At 43.2% G+C, this 14307-nt stretch overlaps 1 long non-coding RNA gene across 2 annotated transcripts in view; it reads left to right on the top strand.

Moving 5' to 3' along the window:
* The first annotated feature begins 2448 nt into the window (after positions 1-2448).
* LOC132679084 (uncharacterized) overlaps positions 2449-14307 on the top strand; it is a 160248-nt gene continuing 148389 nt past the window's right edge. Inside the window, exon 1 of one of the 2 annotated variants that reach the window (XR_013554025.2) lies at positions 2449-2770. This is a non-coding gene — a long non-coding RNA (uncharacterized LOC132679084). Of the gene's footprint in view, positions 2771-11967; positions 12071-14307 lie in introns of those variants that run through there. The other variant, XR_013554022.2, reaches the window with a different exon arrangement.

The following is a 14307-nucleotide window of genomic DNA, read 5'->3' as shown; positions in this document are numbered from 1 at the left end:
GCCTCCATGTTCTTCTGAGTGACATTGTAGCATTTATTAAGAGAGAACAGGTTACCACAGGTGACCACTTTCAAAGCTGACCAGTCGTATGTTCAGGAAGCCTGTAATCTTATCAACAACAAAAATCAATTTTCTAACATGATGCGAAGACGGTAAGTAAAGAAATGCCTGAGTGGGAGCTGGCCAGGGAAATTCTGATGCTAACGAAATTTTGGCAATGGAAGTTTGTTTACAATTCTCTTGGAGGCAGAAGAAAGTAGTTTATACAGTAACTTGGTTTCTAGAAAGTTAACTGTAAATGTAATTTTTGCAAATGGAATTTTATTTTAAATATACTTCAGGAGTTAGCCATTTAAAGGATTCTTTTGGAGAACCTCCTTGTGATCATTCTTTATACTTCATAGTTTTGTATTTTTTACTCTTTGCCCATACCATTTTTTTTTTTAAAACAACAATCATTTGTAATTTTCTTTTCTTTCTTAAAGAGAGGCTAGGTTTCAGTGAGGAAGGACCCATTTAAAACCTTTTTTCCTTTTAAGTTTATTCATTTCCTTTGGGAGAGAGAGAGAGAGGGAGGGAGAAAACAAGCAGGGGAGGGGCAGAGAGAGAGAGGGAGAGAGAGAATCCTAAGCAGGCTCTGTGCTGCCCCTGTAATTTTCTTACAAGCTGAATAAATTGGTTTTTCCTTTCTGAAACACTTCTTTGATTATTTTTGTTTGTTTTGTTTTTTAGATAAAAGCAAGGTTTTGTTTGTGTTTAAACTCCTCTGCTTTCTTATTTCTCAATTTTTTTTCATTTCCTAGAATGACCGTATGGTAAGAAGTCTAAAGATTTATCTATTTTGATTTTTTTAAATATTTTTATTTAATAAATTTTTTTAGTGTTTTTTAGTGTTTTGAGAGAGAGACAGAGTGTGCGCAGGAGAGGGGCAGAGAGAGGAAGACACAGAATCTGAAGCAGGCTCCAGACTCTGAGCTGTCAGCACAGAGCCTGATGTGGGGCTTTAACTCACGAACCTCAAGATCATGACCTGAGCCAAAGTCAGATGCTTAATCGACTGAGCCACCCAGGTGCCCCAGTTTTGATTTTTTTTTTTTTATCAAGGCAAAACCCTGAGAGAAAGAGGAAAGCCCCAACTACCCTACTACCCGCCTATGAAAATATATATACATCCTACTGCACTGTCACAGGAATCCTGAAATGCCATCATAATACTTTATCTTAATAAAGCTTCACATTTTATTTTTTAAAGACTTTATTTATTTACTTATTTTTAAGTTTATTTATTTATTTATGTATTTATTGAGAAAACAGAGAGAGCACGTGAGCAGGGAAGGGGCACAGAGAGAGTGGGAGAGAGAGAATCCCAAGCAGGCTCTGCTCTGTCGGCACAGAGCCCCATGCGGGGCTCGAACTCAGGAACCATGAGATCAGGACCTGAACTGAAGCCAAGAGTCAGACACTTAACTGACTGAGCCACCCAATCATTCCTAAAGATTTTAAGTAATCTCTATACCCAACATGGGGTTCGAACCCACAACTCTGAGATCAAGATTCACAGTCTCCACTGACTGAGCCAGCCAGGTGCCCCTCCTGCTTCACATTTTAAAACACAAACACCCTGGAGAATTATTGCATTAAGTGGTCTATTACAGCATAACATTTTAATGGAAAATTATCTGATTATTTTTCTCCTGGCAGTGAGAAAAATGGGAATTTTAATGGGAGCGTAGGAAAAAAAGGGTAATCTTAGAATCTGGGGCACCGTCCTAGAAAGACAGGCTTAACTAAAGGAAAAAGTTCTAAGCTGCCAAGAAGTTGCAGAAGGGATACAAGTGCCTGGGAAGTATGCTGGAGAAGCTGTTCAGTACTAAAGGAAAGGCAAATGGAAAGCAGAATTAAAGTAAACTTGGATTCCTGCACAATTTAATTTAAGGAAGACTGGATTTTCTTAGCACATTTGATTTCAGTAGTTGCCAACCATTTGAGAAGAAAGAGAGACATGAAAAGAGACCTATTCCTTCCAATATTTATTGATCACCCATATGGACCAGGCATTTGCTAAGTCCTAATCATACAGAGTGGAACCAGATATTTTTGTCCTCTGAGAATGTATATTCTGAAAGGAAAGATAGGCCTAAAGCAAAGCAAAACAGAACAAAAAAAGGAAAGTATGTTTTCAAGGTGTGATATGTGCAACAAAGCACACAAAACACACACTTTTTAGATTTGTTGTCTTCCACTCTGCAATTTGACTACTTTGCAAAATCTGTGGTAAAATGGAGATAGGTTGGCAATGACTACAGTCTTCATAATTTATGTAATCAACTACCATTGACTTAGGTCCTATGTAAAAAATCCTGCATAGGATTTCTAGGGATAATCTGATGGCACTCTCAGAACCCTTTGAAATTCTGTAGACTCAACATTTTAAGCACCGAGGGGCTCCTCAAAACCGATTCTAATAATTAAGTAGGTGAGGTGGACTGCTGTCTGTGAGGTTTGATTTTAAGATTTATTTTCTGTTTGCTATCCCCACCCTGGCACAATGCCCATCCTTCAGTTGCATTTCCGGAAATTCCAGGGTTGAGAATTCTAATAGACTGGCTTAACAAGAAAAAAGGGAGAAGTGATTCATTATGGAGCTGCTGGTTTTAAGGAGAGGAAGAAGGAATATCCCCAGAGCCCCAGAAGAAAGCAATCAAGAAAACTGACCGAAAATGCTCCATGTAGGAAGAGTGACCGAAAATGCTCCAGATCAGTAACTCAGGTAAACAGAAGAGTGGAGTACAGGGCAGAGGGGAGGAGCCACTTGAGGTCCCTGCTTGCTCAGTTGTGAGAGGGGACTATAAAACTACACTATGCTAGACTGCATGCTCCGTCCTAAACATTCTTTTATGCATGTGATTACTAAGGCCACTACAAGTAGAAATCAGGTAGGTGACTTATGTTATTTCTCCATGACACGGATCATTGTGCTATAGTTGACAGAATACCGAGGGACAATGTAAAATATATTTTTGCCTTGTCCCTCACTAGTGAAAGAGGTAATAAGAGGAATATGAACTAGAGTAATCAAGTAAAACTGCTGTCTTCTTGAGCCTTTTCATGGGCACACATTTTTATTTTTTCTGCCCAGCATCCTTTTGGGGGCACACATCCCCCACCCTCTGGTCAGATGGTTTGGCCCAAGGATGGGTATGTGATCCAGGCTCAGTCAATCAGAGCATTTTATCTTTCTAGTCAAAGGGATTAGCTTCTGGAAGAGTATATGATATGAGTTGGGCCAGCCAGAAGTCTCTCTTATTATTTACCAGCTATCCAGAAAAATTCCCTTTTTCCAGAATCATAGGCTCTAGGAACTCTGGAGGTCTGAGGCAGCCAGAGTCCATCTGGCTGACACATGGAGTCAACCTGAAGATGAACAGTGGATATAGGGAGTGAGGGCAGAGAGGTCCTAACCTACACTATGTCCATTCTAAGAGATCCTTGTGTGGGTGAAGTGGAGGAGAAGAGCAGGTTTCCAATCAGTCTCCAAGAATGGGGTAGTCAGGCCTCTGACTTACCATGGAACCAGGTGTCCTTGTCAGGAGGGGACAGTTTCTCCCAGGAAATTTATGGTGGAAGGGGTTGATGATAGCAAATAACCAGGTGGGACTATTTGAAATTATTTGCCTTTGGGTAACTTCAAATTTAGTGTATACGTGCCCACTCTCTGTGAAGACTTCCTGTTCCTCCCCACCCCCATTGCTTTCTGTCAATCTCAGTTACCATTTGCCTAGGGAGAAAGGGTGACGAAGAAATAGGAAGACTGAGATAGCATCCCAACATAACTAGTCTTCTTGTCTTTCTCCCACATCAGACTTTAGAATGTTTGTCTATCTTATTTTATTCATTTTAAAGAGAGAGGGAGAGAAAGAGAGAAAGAGGGAGGGAGAGAGAATGAGCAGGGGAGGGGCAGAGAGCAAGGGATACAGAGGAGATGCAGGACTTGAACTCACGAACTGTGAGATCAGGACCTGAGCCAAAGTCTGACACTTAACCAGCTGAGCCACCCAGGTGCCCAAACTTTAGAATGTTTGAAGGCAGGGCTGTCTCCCGGTACTGGATCGTCAAGGTCTTATGCAGCCCGAGAACTTAGTAAGCATGTCAGTGAATCGCTGAGTGAATCTGGAAGGGCCTACAGAGATAGAGGCCCTCTAATATTCAGCCTGAGAAAGTCACTGCTTTGGATGAAAATCACTGCCTCTCCAAGCATCCTCTTAAAAAAATCAAATACTCAGAGGAAACATAAGGTACTTCCCTACTGACCAGCAATTCTCAATTTTGGCAGCTGTCAGAACTAGGGGGAACTACAAACATTGGATTTTAGAGTATTTTTTCTGAGTATGATAGAAAGGGCACAGATTTGGTTAACTCATTTGGAAAACAGTTTGGCATATCTCCTAAAGTTGAGCATTTGTATACATATGATCCAACAATTCATTCTGAGGGATGGACCCAAGGGAAACTCATGCAGATATACAACAGGAGATGTGTGCAAGAATGTTCATAACTTCACTAATCACAACCTGGAGACAGCTCAACAGGTTGAGCTGACAACCTGTGACAACCTGGAGACAGCTCAAATGCCCATCAACAGGAGAGTGGGTGGATGAATTGTAACATATTCACACAACTGAATATTACATGGCATTAAAAACACACAACAATGTGTGTGTTTTTGTCCTCTGAGAATGTATATTCTGAAAGGAAAGATAGGCCTAAAGCAAAGCAAAACAGAACAAAAAAAGGAAAGTATGTTTTCAAGGTGTGATATGTGCAACAAAGCACACAAAACACACACTTTTTAGATTTGTTGTCTTCCACTCTGCAATTTGACTACTTTGCAAAATCTGTGGTAAAATGGAGATAGGTTGGCAATTTTGCTAACTGAACGAAGCTAACTCACAACAATGTGGATAAATCCTAGCAATGAAACAAGAAAACATTAAGTGAAGAAAGCAAATGTCCTAAAAGTATACAATATCATGTAATTCTTATAGAGTTCTATAGAATTCGTATAATTCTTATAGAAAACAACTAATATAAGAATATACTTTATACAAATATTTATAGATGCAATAAAACTGCACATTTTAAAAAAGCAAAGGAAGTGTAGATGATGGTTGTATTGTATGGGGACAGGGGGAGAATGAGAGGGGGACCACATGGTTAGATGAAGGTTATTTCAAGAGTTTAGCTTTTGTTTTGGATGGCAGGCTTTCAGGTACTTATCACATTATTAAGAATGTCAAAATAAATAACTAAGTCAAGACAAAACTGGAAAGCCTGGGTTTCAGGCTTGCTTTACTTACAAAGTGCAATCTCTGAGCAGTTATGGTGAGAGTAAAGTGAAGGGAGGTAGGAAGGTGGGGAGTAATGCAGTGGGGTGGCCTTAGCATTGCTCCACAAACGGCTCTGAAGACACAGGGCTGGTAAGTCGGCAGGTGTGTCTGTTTAGCCACATGGGAACGTCCTTCAGGGAGGATGTTGAGAGAGACTGTGCCTTGGAGGAGTCATTGGAAGGGAGGAAGTGAAGAAAACTGTCAGACTAGGTCTCTCCAATGAGAAGATAACTACTGGGCACCACTTCTGGGTTGCTTCTCTGGCCCCTTTTGGTATCAGGGAAACCAGATTTCACAGCCCGTGTTTGGTGGGAGAAGCCAAAATGTCAGGGTATGTGGCATGTTGGCTGAGCTACCCAACAGCAGCAAGGGGAAGGTCCTGATTCTCCCAGCAAGACTCTAGTTGGCCCCAGCTGGAGTAAGTTCTTGGGTTGTAGAGGCCACCGAGCCAGACAGAGCCTGTGGCTGAGGGTCCAGGCCAGTGTGGCACCAAGGGAATCTAAGAGGATTATAACATGTCTCCTGTATGAACAGGGGCTTGGGAGGTCAGACCCTCCCAAGGGCTTTGAACCCCTGTGTGAATTTGGATAAATTTCTTAATTTCCCTAGAACCGCATATGGAATGTGGGAATGTTGAAAACCACCTCCATGCATTGTGAGGATTCAAAAGAGATAATGTATGTAAGGCAATCAGCAGTCGTTGGCAGGTAAGAAGTCCTCAAAAAATGGAATTCTCTTTGGTGCTCCTGCATGCCATGAAGCATATGTGAAACAGTCCTGGATGAGGGAGCAGGCCTGGCTTCATTGTCCTTCTCTTCTCTTCATCCTACCTCACCTTTTTCCTGACTCTGGGCAGCCCAAGGGCACTGGGCGCCTGTGTTAGAAGATGAAAGAGAGAAGACAATGTTGATAGTCCTGGATGTACCTCTCCTCTGTGCTCTTGGCTTGTAAAACCACTGGGTTTAAAGAGGCACCCTGAACAAAGATGGCTGCTTCAAGCAGGCAAATAATTTGTCACCCCCTTGAAATGATATTCTTCAAATATTTGTCTAATATTCACTTCGGTTGGGGGCAGAGCTGGCCCCAGCACAGCAAAGGCAAATTTTTACTAGTGTGTCAGGAGTTGGGCATGGGGACCTGAGGTCAACGATTCAGATTTCCATTCGTTTTGGGCAAGTGTTAGCCCCTTTATGACTTACTACCTGTCGACCTGGTCATTCTTTTACAAGTCTAGAGCCCCTCAAAGGGTGACTAGACCTCTTGGGAGCTGATGTCATCTTAATCAGGATCCCCTTTCTTTTTGGTCATTTAAGAAGATCCATTTCCCGGTTTGCCTGCCTTATACAATTACCTGCCAGCGCCTTTCATAACACCTCCATAGGCTCTTGCACTTGAATACTTGCCAAGGACTAAAATAAATGCACACTGCTATTTTGGCTGGTGAAATGTAGTATTGCATAAGTGGAGCTTTTGATTTGGTAGATTTGAATGAGTGACTTAAAGTTTTCCTTTCTTGCTCTTAATTTGTTGTCTAATTTGGAGATAAAATGAAGTTATATGGGGATTGGAAAAAAGCTCTCAAAAGGGGCACTCCTTATCGTTAATGCATATTGTACACATACCCCAACTCCAAGACATTCCTCCTCAGAGCCTTTTCGAGGACAGAGAACATTCCTAATGGCTGGATTACCCCTCTTCCCTTTGAGTTAACCCCGTGGCCTCCACAAACATGTAAAAAATTTTGGAGGAGTGGCCCTCCTGTGCATTCTTTGCAAATTTTCCTCATCCAGCTCATTTCCCATGTCCACAGATCCGGTTGGCCCTAATTGCTTTCTAGTGGACAGTGGGCAAAGAGGTAGGAAGTCCTCTAAGGACTCCATACCACCCACTGCAAGTATTACTGGAGCCATAATGTCCTGCCTGCTCCCATAGCACCCCTTGGGCCCCCCAAGAGCGAAGCATGGAATTCTACTGGAATCTCTTTCCTTTGGCTAAATTTTGAATGTTCCTAAAGGAACACCGCCCTGGAGGACCAGCATTTTAAGGTGTCCTAAGTCATCTGTATCTTTTTTTAAAAAGGTTTATTTATTTTTGAGAGAGAAAGTGCAAGTGGGGGAGGGTCAGAGAGAGGGGAGGGACAGAAGATCTGAAGCGAGCTCTGCACTGATAGCAGAGGGTGTGATGCGGGCTGAACTCATGGATCATGACCTGAGCTGAAGTCAGATGCTCAACTGACTGAGCCCCCCAGGTGCTGTAGTCATCTCTATCTTTAATGTGAATGGGGAGCATCTTGGGTCAGTGGAGGCTCTGAAGACAGCTGGCAGATGGGGGAGGAAGAGAGTATGTAATTAGGTAGCTCAGGACCCAGAGAGAGCCTCCACTTTGATAGGAGCCATCCAAGGGCCTGCTTACAGGTAGCTAGTAACAATCTGACATTAAATTCCCTTTCTTGTGCTGGCATAGGTGCTCCCTGCCTTTAACTTTCAAATTAGAAATGTTTATGATAGCAATGGAAACTTGTGTCGGTTAGCAAAGTCAGCAGAAGTTGAAAAACCCCTTAAAAAATACCAGGGAAGTGTCACCCAAAACCCAACATAGTATTTAAAAAGTTAGACACTAAAAAAAAAAAAAAAAACAAAAAACAAAACAAACAAAAAAAAAAAAACCATGACAGCCAAGAAAAAAGGCTCCTTGAAGAAAGAAACATAATTATGGTATTTTCTGCCCTCTCTCTTTTTGCCCTGTGATATTAGGCCATCTTTTATGAAGGTCATCGTTTATGAAAACCAACAACTTTAACTAATTGTTAGGATATCTTCTGAGGCGATGGGAGATAATATGGTAAATAAACACCAGGCAGTTGCTGAATTAAAGGAGGGGATCTTTCCAGAACTATTAGCCCAGCACTGCTGCCCGCTTTTGATCAGATCCCTCACTCTCTGTGGGGCTCACCCTTTGCCTAGACTTTATTGAGTTGTTGGATTAGAGGCATGAGAGTCAAGTCTCACTTTGTTCCATTTCTAATCTTAGAGAAGCCGTTTATTCCTTTTATCAGTTTTCAGGACAAGAAAATGTTGAGAATTGGGTGTGAGTCGTAATTACTTATATTATATGGTTCTTTGAGCTTGCAAAGCACATTTATGTGCATTGCTGCATTTAGTGCTTGTAACCACTCTGTGAAGTCGGCATCGTGGTTATATTATTATTGCCACAATTTTGCACCTGGGGAAACTGAAGCTTGAAGACATGCTGCTACTGGTCTAAAATCATAGAGGAAGGGATGGCTCTAAACTCAGGTTTTCTCCCCCAGGTCCCGTTGCTCCACAGTTGACATTGATTCTGAGGAGATATCAGTGGTCCACCATACTCCTCACTCTTAACTTTATTAATAATAACAGTGGCAGTTGTGACTGCCTTCTGGGATGGTCACATGATGCCACCAGGTACATCTCATTTAGTCCTTATGCGAATCCTATGATGTAGGTTTTATAACTAAACTTATTTTACACTTGAGTAAACTGAGGCTCAGAGAGGTTAGGTATAATATCTCAGGTGCATAGCTAGAAAGTGATAGAGACAGGATTCAAATTAAGGCCTGTTTGATTCCCCAGCTCTTAACCACATCACTGTGACCCTTGCTGTGTCCTTTGGTTTCTCTTTCAAGGTTTCCACCTCCTTTCAAACGTCTGATTCAACAGAGCAGAAGCACACAGGGTGCTTTCAAGGGCAAAGGACAAACTACAGGCTATAGGAGGGCATGGAATGAACATTGGGTCTTCTGGGACTTATTCCAGTGGGAGACACAATGACCTGTGGAACAAGCTTTGTAACAAATGTGTTAGTGGGGGGGGGCATGGAGCCTAGTGGGGGTACAGAGAAAACTGGACTGGCCAACCTGCATTGAGACATTAAGTCCTTCATCAAGGGACTTACCATAGTAAGATCCTCTACCCTGAATCATTCACTTTTTATAGGGGGATGGGGTGCTTAACACCCAGGCATCCTTTACTAATAAGGGCCTATGGCAAGGTGAAGGGGACAGTGTCACCAGCTGGGTGTGAAGACAGCAGCCTGTTCTGAACATGGTGGCACAGACTGAGGACTGTAAGACCCTCCGGTTGGGTATAAATGCCTCAGGACTGAATAAACTCTATTTTTTTAAAAAATCTTTTATGTATTTGTTTTGAGAGAGAGAGAAAGAGCACAAGCAGGAGAGGAGCAGAGAAAGAGGGAGAGAGAGAATCCCTGGCTGGCTCCATGCTGTCAGCACAGAGTCTGATGCAGGGCTCGAACTCAGGAACCGTGAGATCATGACGTGAGCTGAAATCAAGAGTCAGACGTTTAACCGACTGAGCCACCCAGGTGCCCCAGGACTGAGTGAATTCTAAAAGATAAACTTTGAGGCAAAGACCATAATACATTTAAATATCTATCTATCTATCTATGTATCTATCTATCTATTTATTTTTGAAAGAGAGAGAGCACAAGTTGGAGAGGGGTGGAGAGAGAGAGGGAGACACAGAATCCGAAGTAGGCTCCAGGTTCTGGGCTGTCAGCACAGAGCCTGACATAGGGCTCAAATTCACAAACTGTGAGAACATGACCTGAGCCAAAATCGACCGCTTAACCGACTGAGCCACCCAGGTGCCCCCATAATACACTTAAGTGCTACTTAGAGTTTGCTTCAATTAAAAACAATAAAAAGTGGGGCGCCTGGGTGGCTCAGTCAGTTAAGCATTCGACTCTTGGTTTCAGCTCAGGTCATGATTTCATGTGGGTTCGAGGCTCACAGTAGGCTCTGCACTGACCCTGTGGAGGCTGTATAGGATTCTCTCTCTCCCCCTCTCTCTCTGCCCCTACCCTGCTTGCACTCTCCTTCTCTCAAAAGAAATAAACTTAAATTTTTTTTTTTAAAAATCAATAAAAAGTCCCCAGCCACCTCTTCAAAATATTTAGTTCGTTTCCTTCTTGATTGATGCTGGCAGAGGGGTGGGGGAAGTTGGAGGGAGAAGTCTGGGAACAAGACAATTTGTCTAACCCCATGAAAAGAAACCCTTTGAAGATTTGGAGGAGGTGGGAGAATCCACGTGTCTTTCATTTTCCACCTTTCTCTGGGGGAGCAATAGAGAGTTTTTTTTTTTCTCTCTCTGTCGCAGCTCATGGTTCTGAGCCCTAGCTGCACATTAGAATCACCTGGGGGACTTTTAAAACCTACCCGTGCCTGGGACCCACTGTCCCCACATCTGCAGGGGTGTGGCCCAGCTACTGTAATTTTATAAGCTCCCCAGGTGGCTGTGAAGCACACAGGATATGGCCGCTCTGGAATTCCACAGTCAGAAACAAAGAACTGACACACGTATCCAATTAAACTTTCTACCATTTTGGCGCCATTGGAAGGAAACAGTCATCGTAGGCCAGTTTTAAAGAGGGGGAAGAGAGGCAGAGAGAGAAGTGATTTGTCAGGCCAGAGGGCTGGCGAGGGCCTCCTTTTCTTTTTGTTCTCTCACATCCTTTTTTTTTTTTTTTTTTTTTTTTTCCTGGTAGTATATTACAATATCAGTAGTTCTGACAGCTTCGCTTTGTATGTTGCCAGGCAGGAGGTCTCTACTCCGTCGCTGGCATGACCTTTCTTCCAATGAGAACTCTACTACAGTGTTAATGTGTTTCCTGGTATGGAAACCCAAATCTTTCTTTTCTAAATCTCAGCTCTTGGCGAGCCCCAGCAGTGGGTCACGAGACGCCTGTATCTGTTTTAGAAGGAGCCAGGGAACCACGTTTAGTGCATTCTGTACAGAGCAGAACACGTGCGCCTGCAGTGAAAACATATCAGTGAGGGTGGAATTCAGACCTAACTCGGTCGCGGCTTTCAGTCCAGCTGTAAACCCAGCATGTCTGCCACTGAATCTACAACAGTTAATTCTTTTAGAACACAGAGCTAAGTCTCCCAGGAAGCTTGGCCTGGAGAGGCTACCTGAATTGCTGCCTGCTTAAAGGTGCACTCATGTTTCTTGATTGAACTGGGTCAGTTTGGTTGTTTATTTTTGTCATTTGATTTCAGGGCAGAGCTGGCTTCTGTGTGCTGGCCATTCCCAGAGAGCACAGGCTCTGAATGACTGGGGCAGGTGTTCGGTAACCCCCTGTGACTGTCATTCAATTTGGTTCCTCCACCAGCCTCACGGTTTCTGTACGAGTTATGTGACTGTGTTCTATTTTTAACTGCAAACAAGAATCATGTTCTTTAGACACTGCATTATGCAAGCTGGCTCCAGAGTTTGCCAGGAGTACTAAACTAAACGGTGACAATTCCCAGCCATAGTCACTGACACCCCCGCAGTGAGGCAAACAGCATGCCTCCTTACTTCAGGATAGAGTTTCGGTTGTGTTAAATAGCCGTCCGGTGCTAACTCATGAAAAAGCCATCTCTGGCCCCTTCGATCAGCTTCTCTCATCTTGTCTCCTGCCTAATCCGAGAATAAATCCTGTGGGTCTTGGGGGAGGGCATTAAAAATGCTTCTGGTGAAGAAGATTAAATGTGAAACAAATCATAATGAGGCACAAGCAAGGTAATGCTTGTTGTAATGTATCTTCTCAGGTTGTAAGCAGGAGAGGAGAAACGATGGTGTAGGTAGCTTCCAGTGGAGAAGCCACTGTCATGTTCCTGTCGAGTCAGGTGTTATCCTAAAGTGAGTACATTAGACAAGCCCACTGGTGGGTTCTCAGGTGGTTTTCTTGGGGATAATCAGAGGGAAGTGGCTTGCAAGGATTGTGCAGAGCTGGGGGTTTCTCCTCTGACTTCTTCTGGAGGACTGGCATCCCGTTTATCCAAGATGACCTAGAGAAGGAACAGAGCCAGCAATCTCCAAACGGAGAATATTATTATCAATCAGAATTCTTTGGTGGCAAGCAACAGAGACCAACTATTTGATAAGAGTTAACCTATTAAAATTTTTAAAAAATGTTTATTTATTTTTGAGAGAGAGAGAGAGAGAGAGAGAGAGACAAAGGGTGAGTGGGGGAGGGGTAGAGAGAGAAGGAGACACAGAATCAGAAGCAGGCTTCAGGCTCTGAACTGTCAGCACAGAGCCCAAAGTGGGGTTCGAACTCACAAACTGTGAGATCAGGACCTGAGCCAAGTGAAGTTGGACGACTGAGCCACCCAGGTGCCCCAAGAGTTAACCTATTTAAGAAAAGGACTCTTTAGAAAACAAGTTCCACGAGAGAGAGCAGGCCTACCTTGATCACCACTCTTCCCCCAGTAGAACAGACCTTGACTAGGTACTCAGTAAATATTTGTGGGCTGAAAGAAGATATGGGAAATTGCTAGGAAAGACTGAGAACCAGTTTCAGGAAAGGACAAGAATGAAGCGTCTCTGGAGGGGTCTAGGTAGCAGGACTGAGGTTCCTGAATGTCTCATCATGACATCACTGCTGAAATGAATGCTTTCCAGCTACTCTTATGGTTTTGAGTGTGTCTCCCCATGCATCAAAATCCAGAGGAAGAGAGGGAGAATGTATTAGAATTTTCCAGAGAAAAACAGAACCAATAGAATATACACAGAAAGGGATGGGGGAGAGAGAGAGGGATAATTATGATAAGGAATTGGCTCACACAATTAAGGAGGCTGGTAAGCCCAATGTGCAGGGTGAGTTGGAGTTGGAGACCCAGGGGGAGGTGATGTATCACTTGTAGGGCCATCAGGCAGGAGGGGTTATGTTGCAGATGAAACCCAAAGGCAATCTGCTGGATAATTCTCTCCTACTCAGGGGAGGGTTGGTCTTTTTTTTTTTTTTTTTTAATTTTTTTTTCACGTTTATTTATTTTTGAGACAGAGAGAGACAGAGCATGAATGGGGGAGGGTCAGAGAGAGGGAGACACAGAATCCGAAACAGGCTCCAGGCTCTGAGCTGTCAGCACAGAGCCCGACGCGGGGCTCGAACTCACGGACCGTGAGATCATGACCTGAGCCGAGGTCGGCCGCCTAACCGACTGAGCCACCCAGGCGCCCCTGGTCTTTTATTTTTTTTAATTCAGACCTTCAACTGATTGGACGAGTCTCACCCACATACAATTAAAATGCCAATCTCATCCAAAAACATCTTTGCAGAAACACCCAGAATAATGGTTGACCAAATAGCTGGGCATCCCATAGCCCAGTAGACACCTTAAGTTAACCATCAGAGAGAGGGAGAGAGAGAGCACATCTGGCTTAGTTTGAATCACATGACCATCCCTTTGGCCAGTAGAAGGCAGGCTCTTTTGTTGGGCAATTGCATAGGCTTTGCACAATGGAGCAGAACCTATTTCCCAAAGGGAAAGTGGGGGGTTATTACTAGGAGAAAGGGGAATGGATACTGGGAAGCCACAAGACAACAAGTGACTCTTCGTTAAGGAGAGTCTTAACTTCATCACATCCTTCTGTGTGGGTTAACAGCAACACACATCTCTCTGGTTTGCCTTTTTCAGTTCCTCTTCTCTGTGTGATAAGGGAGAGCAGCTGAGATGGGGAGAAAAATAATTTCTGTCTCTTTGCTCCTTTACCTCCAGTCAAAAGTGGTGCTAACTATTTGAGGATAGACCATCAGCTCCAGACCCTTACTCTTAAAGGTTTGTTCTAACGTAAGAAGTGTTCTTAAGACAGCTCTGCCCCAGAAGAGTTTGAATCTTTTGTATTCTGTGCATTTTTCTTCTTTTCCATTCTTTACGTAATACAGGTGTCATACAGCTGTGGCTGCTGCTAACACACACAGTACCTTTGTGGAATTAAAAAGGCACCTATTCCTCGATATGTTACATCCATTGGTCAGAAAGTGTCATAATGGACTGATTTTGTTAGAGCATGACGCTGCTATACACCAGAATATTATTACAGTAAGTATAAGTCTAACATGCTTCCAATGTCAATGATGCCTCCCTAGATAT

This window comes from Panthera onca, chromosome A2 (assembly GCF_046562875.1).
Source record: "Panthera onca isolate mPanOnc1 chromosome A2, mPanOnc1 haplotype 2, whole genome shotgun sequence".
Lineage (NCBI taxonomy): Eukaryota > Metazoa > Chordata > Mammalia > Carnivora > Felidae > Panthera > Panthera onca.
The sequence above is the reverse complement of the archived record's forward strand: the minus strand, read 5'-3'. Positions and strand labels throughout refer to the sequence as shown.